The sequence below is a fragment of the Tamandua tetradactyla genome, chromosome 25 (assembly GCF_023851605.1).
Source record: "Tamandua tetradactyla isolate mTamTet1 chromosome 25, mTamTet1.pri, whole genome shotgun sequence".
In the NCBI taxonomy this organism is placed as follows: Eukaryota; Metazoa; Chordata; class Mammalia; order Pilosa; family Myrmecophagidae; genus Tamandua; species Tamandua tetradactyla.
Genome location: NC_135351.1, coordinates 13,187,937 through 13,198,379, shown reverse-complemented (window position 1 = coordinate 13,198,379; position 10,443 = coordinate 13,187,937). Strand labels below are relative to the sequence as shown.

At 39.2% G+C, this 10,443-nt stretch overlaps 1 pseudogene; it reads right to left on the bottom strand.

Annotated features, from left to right (window-relative positions):
* Nucleotides 1-1,501: 1,501 nt before the first annotated feature.
* LOC143668770 (THO complex subunit 7 homolog pseudogene) lies at nt 1,502-9,396 on the bottom strand (annotated as a pseudogene).
* Nucleotides 9,397-10,443: the final 1,047 nt, after the last annotated feature.

Genomic DNA, 10,443 nt, shown 5'->3' with positions numbered 1-10,443 from the left:
AAGTTATTTCAAATGGAAATCCTTAAAAACTCTAGAGGTTCGCTGATGTCCAACAAGCTAAAGTTGAAACTCCTTAAATCCTTAATACCAGATAAAAAAAATTGTATCCCCTTTCCCCGCAATCTCACCCTGATAGATTTCTGCAGCTTTGTTTGCTGGAGTTCTTTCCCAGGCTATAAGCCGTCCCAACTGCAGTGCTTTGGCTATGCTGAAATCCCTTTTGTTCTCAATTTTCTTCCTGACAGATTCATATTCATTTTTCAAAATTTATCTTAAATTAGTCCTGGCCTGAGTCTTTTCCTGACTCCTCTAGCCTGGTTTGTTAACTTTTCTGTGCTTACCAGCTCTTTTTTCATCCCCTCTATTGCATGACTTTGGAGATGCTTACTCCATGTTTACTGAGAGTAGGAGTAGATATTAACACGTTGACATAACAAATTGAGGTGCATTATAGATGAGCCTAGAGTTAGAGTTCTGTGTTATGTGTTTGAAGAAATATGTTGCTATTTGGGAGACGATTTCTCTTACTCAAGCCAATTTTTTAAAAGGTATTATGACACAATTAATATGACTACTACTGAGCTAATTTTAAACAGTCATTTTAAAGATAAAATTCAACTTCTGAAAATTACAAAATATATTATTAAAGTACCATTCATGTAAAGTGTCATGTTTCTGAACTAAAATAAATCAATAAAGATGTAACCTAACAAATATTGAACAAATAACTAACTTCTCAAGAAAATTACAAGTGATTCTGTCATAGCTCAATTTTAAAAATCCCAATGTTTTATGCAAGAGAATCTTAACTAACTACCTCCAACAACTCTTCACCTTGTCAATATTTCTTTTCCCTAATGACTCCTAAGGAACAAAACAGAAGAAAGAAAATAAAACAAGACATTTAACAACAACATTAAGGAGAAATAGAAAGTAAAGCATATTGATTTACTCTGCATCTTTAATTACCTCTGAAACCAGTGGTTCTTAATATTATGGGTACTATTAAGCATATACCACAGCATTTTGAACATTATTTCATAGGTTCACAGACCTCAGAAAGGCTACTTGTGGACTCCATTTTCAAAAGTGGTAAAATATAAAAAAAAAGATTGACTCTTTTTACGAACATCCTGGAAAGCCCCTTCCCATAATCTTCAACTGCTTTTGTAAGCAAATGAATGTTACCACTGAAACACTATCTGGACTGTTAATGGACACGAACATATCCTGTTTGAAAACATTTTATTAAATATTTTTGGAATACTGCTTCCTATCTTCAAAATTTAGAAATAAAAAAGCAGTTTAATGAAATCAAATCTATACTAACCTTACATTCTTTTGTGTGAAGAAATATGAAGAAATGGATGTTAATCTTTAAAAGTAAAGTATTTCACTGCAGAGATATCTTTAAAATTTTCAAGAGCATGACAAATTCTAAACACACTAAGATTATGTAGCTATTTCAATGTTCTTGGAAATGGAGAGCAATCAGTCTGGTCTATGGCTTAGGATTTCTTTCCATGCTTACTTGATCTTCCTCCACCTCTGAGAGCTTTTCATCCTTTTTTAGTGTTTGCTGAAGTTTGTTGGTAGTACTAAGAAGAACGTGAAACTGTTTCTGTCTCAATTCCAACATATCTTCAACCCTTTCTTGAATATGTGAAAGATGCTCCTTTCCCCCCCACCCCCCAGACCCTATAGTTCCTTTAATGTCTCATGCCTGTCTGGATTGTACTGGATCACTTTTGCCAAAGCATCATATTCTTGGCAAGTTTTTCATATTCCTTTTGCTCGAAGATTTTGCTTTTTTCACTCTGCAATTTTCATGTGCTTCAGTGATCCTACATTCTATTTCTTTGCAACGTTTTTCATAATTTTCCATTTCTCTGAGAGTCATATCATATATCCACAAGGTTTTGATCACTGAAAATTCATAATTGTGGCCATGTGCTCAGCATACATTGATACTGCTGTATCCCTCTTCCTGGGGTCCAGAGTGTCACCATTTCATGGAATGCTTCTCTACCAGCTTAATTCTTGGGTCATCTCCAGCACTACCTCCATCAATCAGGAGTTGCCTCCACAGGACTTTGTCGCCAGCCAGGCTCCCACTGCATGTACTGCTGTGCCAGCTGACATCAAACTCCCATAAAGCAGCCGAGAAACAGCCCTTGGTTCAAGAAAGCCAATGAGGCTCAGGGTTTCTCTCTCAACTGGAAAGGCACATGGCGAACATGGCGACATCTGCTAGCTTTCTCTCCAGGCTTTTTGTTTCATGAAGCTCCCCCCAGGGTCATTTTCCTTCTTCATCTCCAAAGGTCTCTGGCTGTGTGGGCTCTTGTGGTTCTCGGGGCTCTGGGGACTCTCAAGCCAATTTTTAAATGGCAATTTTCATTTGATTATCATTGAAGGTAGCTAGATAGATATGAACCACAGAGGGCAATGACATCTCTTCTCAAAATTGTAGATGTTGGTTAGAATAAGTCCATGCAAAATATTTGTCAGTAGTAAGGACTTTAGTGATCATTGCATGTACATCCTCAAATTTCTATTCTGCAAACAATAAAAATCAATTCAAAATTTCATAGGCAATCTATGCTATGCATGGTCTTTTGGGGAACACCCAAGGAGCTAATAGACACAGTAGTCATTTTCCGGTTGCTCACTGGAGATCAGTATGCATGGGAGCAGTGTTGACAAGAAGGCAAACTTGGTTGTGGCTACTTGCGAAAATGATTGAAGCAGGCAATAAGCCTTGTGGGAGGTTAGTGACAGTATAGGTCTATGTAGGCTTAAATAGAAGAATGGAAATCCTCCATTGGAGGACTAGGACTTTTTTAAGCCTATGCAAACAAATACTAAGAACTTCTGAGAAATTTATTAAAAATAAAAAAAGGCTTTGAAACTGGCAAAGAGAAAGAGGGGGTATCAGGAGAGGGTAAACTCTGACCAATAGTTTAAAGCGGAGAGCAAGCTTATTCTCTCTAGAGAACCACGTGGAGAACAGCCTGTCTAAGGGGGATGAGGATTAGAGGGTGGCCAGGAGTATCTTCATAGGAAAGGTGGCCAGGTTTGTAAAGGACCTTGAGTGTCAGGCTGAGAAATACTTCTGCAGACAACCAGAAACTGTTGAGTGTTCTTATTTTGCGGATGATAGAATAAAAACTATGAGCCAGGAACCAAAGTGTTTAATGCACAACAATATTTTTTTTCACCATGCTCTAAATACTTTAGTGTCTCCATGAATATGGTCCTGGGGCAATATAGTTTCCTGCCTGCTATGTAGAGACTCTCATAAAGAGGGAACTTCATGTACAACATGAAATTAATTTTCTATTTAATAGTGGGTTGGGCATCCTGACCTCCAGGAATTCGCATTCTCAAGGGTTTCTGGGGCGGTCAAGGAAATTCCATTAGCATCCTTGTTCTCCAAGACAGACATTTTTAGCAGCAGGTAGCCTGAATCCACTCAAAGAGTGCAACTGTTATATGAGAATCCAGATCTGGAAACCACACAATTTAATTTCAAGGCAGATAAGTCAGATTGTGTGCTGAATTGTGGGATACAACAAGAAATCTATCGTCCTTAGCTTATAATAGCTGTTTTGCAAAATTGATAACATGAAGGTGTTTCTAGCCACCTGAAGATTTTGGTCTGATAAATTCATAGACGTGATTTGATACTAAAGAACAGGCTTGCCTCTGCTTCTTCTCTCTATCCCTTTCCACCTCCCTTCTTTCTTTCTTTCCTTCCTTTCCCAAGCAATATTTCAAAAATGCTTCATCTTGGGTCTGGTATCATCGTGATCAAGACACCAAACAAGGCCTCCTTTTTTTTATTAAACATACTCCAGAAAGGAAGACAGATAATCAGTAAGTAACAAAATTAGTAGATAGTATGATTTCATATGGTGATGAGTGCTGGGAAGATTGGAAGGGTCTGGTGAGTGACTGGGTGTCATTTTCAATAGGGTGATTGGGAAGATCACTCTGAGCAGGTACACCTGAGCAGAGAGCTGAATGAAGGGTTGAGGCATTCAAGCAAAGACCTGGATGGGGAACATTGCAATAAGAGGGGAAATAAACATGGTTCAGTCAAGGAGGGGCAAGAGGTGTTGATTGGAGAGCAATGAGCAAGAGGGAGAAAGATAGGGTGAGGAGAAGTAGCCAGTAGCCAGATCAGTAGGCACTTGTGGGCTATAATAAAGACCTTGGCTTTATTGTATATATATATATATATAATATATATATATATGTATATGTATTCTAGAGAGGTGGGAAGCCACTGGAGGGAACTGAACAAGATGTGATCTTGTATGAACAGTATGGTGATCGGATTTATAGTTTAAAAATATTACTCTGGTTGTTCTTTGGAGAATATTCGGTTACAGAGAATGAGAGATATAGAGAGACAAGTTGCTTGGCTGTTGGAGAGTACAAGTGAAAGCTAATGGTGCTTGAATTGTGGTGATGGCAGTGGAAGGACTAAAAGTGGTAAGGCTCAGTATGTGTTTTAAGACACTGAAAAAGAATTGGTAATGAATTGGATGCGTAGAAAGAGGAAAAGAGAAGAATCAAGCATGGCTTCTAGATTTGTGGTCTGAACAATGGAGTGATTGGTCGGGCCATTTTCTGAGATGGAGAAGGTTAGAGGAGGAGAGGGTTTAGATTGGTAAGAGCTCTTGATAATTTTAAATGAGCTTCTTTAGTGTCAGATATTCGAAGTACATGACTATTCCAGTAAGAACAAAATGGTGCTCCTTCCATGATGAAAGTGATCCAATGTAGTCAACATTTTACTGGGAATGGGCTCATCACCTCGGGGAATGGTGCAATATTGAGGACCTAGTGTTGGTCTCTGCTGTTGGCAGATTGGACACTCAGCAGTAGCTGTAGCCAAGTTGGCCTTGGTGAGTGCAGGTCAATATTTCTGGGCCCATGCATAAACTTTCTTCTTTGCTACCATGGCCACTTTGCTCATGAGCCCATTGGTCAATGGCAGAAGTGGCTAGGAAAAGAAGCTGACTGGTTTCTAAAGAATGAATCCTCCTACACACTTGATTATTAAAATCTTCTTCTGCTGAGATCACCCTTTCATGAGCATTCAAATGAGGTCCAAATGTCTTCAGGTTTTTCTCCCCTGCAGAGAGGTCTATCCACATTCCTCTTCCCCAGACCTCCTTGCTTCCAACCATGTTCCTTTCAAATCCTTGACCATTTAGTCAGACCACTGGCCAAAGCCAATGAATTAGCTTGTATCTTACTAATGAACAACCAGGTGCACAGATTGAAGTTATGTTCAGTAGGAAGATGTCCCTTCACCACTGTCCTTCAGGAATGCCCCAGAAATGGACTTAAATGCCACAGCTGCACACTTTTGAGAGGTGCCTGCATGTTGTGAAGAACCATCTTTTTTTTATTTATTAATTAAAAAAAATTAAGAACAAACAAAAACATTAATGTATCATTCTGTTCTACATATATAATCAGTAATTCTCAATATCATCACATAGTTGCATATTCATCATTTCTTAAACAGTTGCATCAATTCAGAAAAAGAAAAAAAGACAACTGAAAAAGAAATAAAACAATAACAGAAAAAGAAAGATTATACATACCATACCCCTTACCCTTTGCTTTCATTTTATCACTAGCATTTCAAGCTAAATTTATTTTAACATTTGTTCCCCTTATTCCTTATTTTTATTCCGTATGTTCTACTTGTCTGTTGACATAGTAGATAAAAGGAGCATCAGACACAAGGTTTTCACAATCACAGAGTCACATTGTGAAAGCTATATCATTATTTAATCATCATCAAGAAACATGGCTACTGGAAAACAGCTCTACATTTTCAGGCATTTCCCTCCAGCCTCTCCACTACATCTTGAGTCTCAGCTCATTATAGGGTTTTTCTCAATCCCTTGATGCTGAATCTCAGCTCATTCCAGGATTTCTGTCCCACATTGCCAGGAAGGTCCACACCCCTGGGAGTCATGTCCCATGTAGACAGGGGGAGGGTGGTGAGTTTGCTTGTTGTGTTGGCTGGAGAGAGAGGCCACATCTGAGCAACAAAAGAGGCTCTCTTAGGCCTAAATTTTAAGTAGACTTGACCTATCCTTTGCAGGGTTAAGTTTCATATGAACAAACCCCGAGACTGGGGGCTCAGCCGATAGCTTTGGTTGTCTACACTGCTTGTGAGAATATCAAGAATTCAACTTGCGGAAGTTGAATTTCTCCCCGTTCTCACCATTCCCTGAAGGGGGCTTTGCAAATACTTTTCCACTCACTGACTGAATCACTCTGGGATTTATCAGGGCATCACTCTGGACAAACCAACAAAAATCTCATGTCCTACCTGAGATTCCAAATACTTATGGTGTTCAATCAAGCTATCAACATAAGTTACATTAGGAGATGCACTAGTCAAAATATAAATTTTGTACCAAATAAATATTTTTTGCTTTAGTCTCACACATAAGTTGAAATTTTAAAATATTAATTATCATCTATTTTCAGCACGCTGCACTAATGACATTCCTTTGTTTGAAGAACCATCGTAAAACCATGCTCAAAATTTCTCTTCCTTAGTTAACTGATCTTAGGGAACTCTTTATGAGGTCACTGGTGTAGGCTGCAGAGTAAGTTATGACATAAAGCTGAAGAATTGATATGTCCTTGAGGTAGGATGGTGAAGGTATATTGCTGGCCTTGCCAGCAGAAAGCAGGAGTGGGGGCCATGGGAATTTAGGCTATTTCCTTGTATAGATTACTTGTAACTTCATGGCCTGCTAGAGCTGATTTTGTATATAAAACTTCCATTCGATGATAGAGTGCTGCTGTACATACCTAACTTTATAATTTGGTTGGTCAGAACACACCCAGTTCATGAGGGGCAACTCAGGTCCCCATGGTAATTTGGTGACCATTGATTAAGTATTTAATCTTTCCTAAGATCTTGTACCAGGCCCAACACTGTTTCTTAAAAGGAGCGTAGTTATGTGCAGATGATGGCAGGGCTTTGCTCCAAAATTGTAAGGTCTGCACTTTGATTCTTCTATAAGGGCCTTCCAAAGGCTCCCAACAGCATCTCTAGCTCCACTGCTACTTCAAGCACCATTGGACCTGCTGGGTCATATGGCCCAAATGAAAAATCAGTTTGCCTGGAAGCCTGGACTTTTTGCAGAACTTTCTTTTGTTTTGGGCCCCACCAAAGTAGCAGCTTTTTGTGTCACTAAGTAAATTGGCTGGAATAGAACATTCGGCTGAGGTATGCTGCCAAAATTTAAAGATGTTTCACTAGGTCTTGTGCCTCTTTTTTGCTTGTAGGAGCGACCAGATGCAGAAACTTATCCTTCATCTTAGAAGGGATATCTCACATTGCTATACCACTGGACCTCCAGAAATTTCAGTTAGGTGAAAAGTCCCTGCATTTTTTTTGGTGTTATTCTCCACCCTTTAACATTCAAATCCTACCAGTAAATCTAGAGTAGTAGCTAATTCTTGCTCACTAGGTCCAATCAGCATAATTACATAATCAATGTAATGGGCCACAGTGATGTCAGGTAGAAGGGAAAGGCAATCAGGTTTCCTGCAGAGTAGATTATGACATCAGGCTGGAGAATTGATATACCCTGAGGTAGGACAATGAACTTGTGTTGTTGCTTTTGCCAGCTGAAAGCAATTTATTTCTGCTGATTTTTAATAACAGGTATTATGAGAAAAATACTTGCCAGGTCAATAGCTGCATATCAGGTACCACAGGATGTGTTAATTTTCTTAAGCAATGATATTACATCTGAAACAGCAGCTGCAGTTGGAGTCATCAGCTGGTTAAGTTTACAATAATCACTGTTGTTCTCCAAGACCCATATGCTTTCTGCACAGGCCTGAGAGGAGAGTCGAATGGGGATGTAGTGGAATTGCCACCCCTGTATCCTTTAAGCCTTTGATGGTGGCAATAATCTCTGCAATCCCTCTAGGAATATGATACTGTTTTTGGTTTGTGGCTTACTAGTTTTCTAGTTTGAGGCCGATCTAGTGGCTTACACTTGGCCTCTAGTACCATAATAGCCCTTACTCCACAAGTCAGAGAACTAATATGGAGATTCTTCTAGTTGTTCAGTATATCTATTCCAGTTATGCATTCCAGAGCTGGGGAAATGACCACAGGATGGGTGCAGGGACCCACTGGACCCACCGTGAGAAAGATCTGAACTAAAATTTCATTGATCACTTGTCCTCCATAAGCCCCCACTCTGACTGGTACTCCAAAATTATGTTTTGGGTCTCCCGGAATTAATGTCAGTTCACAGCCATTGTCCAGTGTCCCTGAAAAGTCTGATATTCTGTTGTGAACAGTAACCCTGCTAAAAGACTATAGGCCCCTTTGGTAAAGACTGAGAGATTAACAATATATATTTTTGATGGTGTCCTTTCTCAAAGACACCTGGCTTCCCCTTCATTCAAGGCATTCTGGCCTGTAAACTGGCTCAAGCCTGAGAATTGATCAGCCATGGATCTCTGTTTTTGTGATCAAGTTAGAAATCTGTTCATTTGATCTAGAACTCTTCTGTTTATCCAGATCAAGTAAGAAATTAGTAGACTGCCCTTCTGTTTCTCTTCTGGGGACACCTTGACCACCTGGCTAACACCATAGGGCTGAGTCAGATTATTCTGATTACTACTTTGACCCTGTTTCTTATTACCAGGCCCACCTTGTCTTTAGCAATTAACTGCTTCTACTTAGCTCTTTCCAACCTGGGATCCAATTATCCCCATCGATTTTTAGGATTCAAGTTTAGTGGCAGCAGTCCCCACTGTAATTTCTGACTTAGAAAGAAAAACCACCACCAATGATGCTGGTGCCCCTGCACAAATTTGTTTTCACAATTATGATGATAATGTGCCTTCTGGACCCTCCTGGGTTAGTTGAGCAGGTTTTATATGATAAATCCACTTTAATATTCCAGTATCCCTATGCCTTTAGATATCTCCCTCTGCAATATATCAAAGAAGTACTGGCATTTCAACTGTATTTTGTGTAGGCCACATTTTAGTTCATGTTTCAACCAACCAAATGAAGGTTTTGGGCCCCTTCTAATTCCTTGAGTTACAACACTGAATCCAGAATCTGTGCTTAGTGGGCCCATATCATTAATTTGGCTTGATCTAACTTTATGTCCCTTCCATTACTGTCCCACACCCTTAACTTCTACTCCCGTACATTTCCCCCCAGATTTCTGTCTGTATGCTTTGGAAAAATCATGCAGTTTTTTTAGGAGTGTAGCATACCTCCTTATGGGTCACACTAGAAGAAAGTGGGGGTGTTGTGGGTAGGTCGTAAGGAGACTCAGCAGTGTCTTGCAGGGTACCTGCTCCAGGGGAGTCCATTACATATTCTTCAGACAAAGTAGGTTTAACTTCCTTAGGGTTGGAGGGGCTTTTTCTAATGGCAAAGATGCAAAATAATTTAAGGGTTCAATGTCCCCAGTTTATCAGAATCTGTTCATATATCTCAATTTCAATTTCCATACCTTCCCAATCAATGTTCTCACTTTAACAGCAGACACCCTGAGATGTTAAGAATTCAGTTTGTGTTGTAATTCACCTACTTGCACGATAAGACTGGATTTTGTTTTCAGACATCTCAGTGCTGTAGCTATAGAAGATTAGGGTTTCCTTTAGTGTGGGCATAGAAACTTTCAGGTTATTTATGTGATGCTTGGACTGGGAATTTGAAGTTCTGAACCTGTCCTTTTCTTTCCCCACTTTCTCCAGTGCAGTTAGAAGCAACCACACAATCTCATTATACTCCTTAGTTTGACAAAAATGTTCTAAGATATCAAGTAAATGGCCACATGTAACCTCACCTTTTACAAGCATTTGATTAGTAGTATCCAAGGGTGATATTTTGTGTATCTCTCCTGCCACATCATACCGTGGACTATGAGTACTTTCTTTCCAGGCAGAGGTAGAATCTTTGAAACTGATAGTGCCTTTAAAACTAATCAGATAAAATCCTATAGAAAACCCAGGGCTCTATCTAAGACTCTATAAAAGTTTTACTTATAAGTTTATTTTTTAGAAACTTGAAACCTCATATTGTTCCTATACCAGATACTCCCTGAAACTTAGAGGTACCAGTCTTTCTCAGCACATCATCTAGCTGTATTTCCCTGTTCCGTAATGTAGAACCCCTTTTCAACATGAAGAAGTTAAAATGGTCATAGCCCAAATATCCCTGAAGATTGAGTGAATGATCAAACGAGGGGGGGAGGTTATAATGAGAAGTTAGATTTAACAAATAATTATGACTACGGAATCATTATATAGATAGTTTTTTAAGTTTCTAGTATATTAGAACAGCCAGAAGGAAATACCTGAAATTTTGAATCTGTAACCCGTACTATATTTGAATTTTGCTCTGTAGCTACTTGT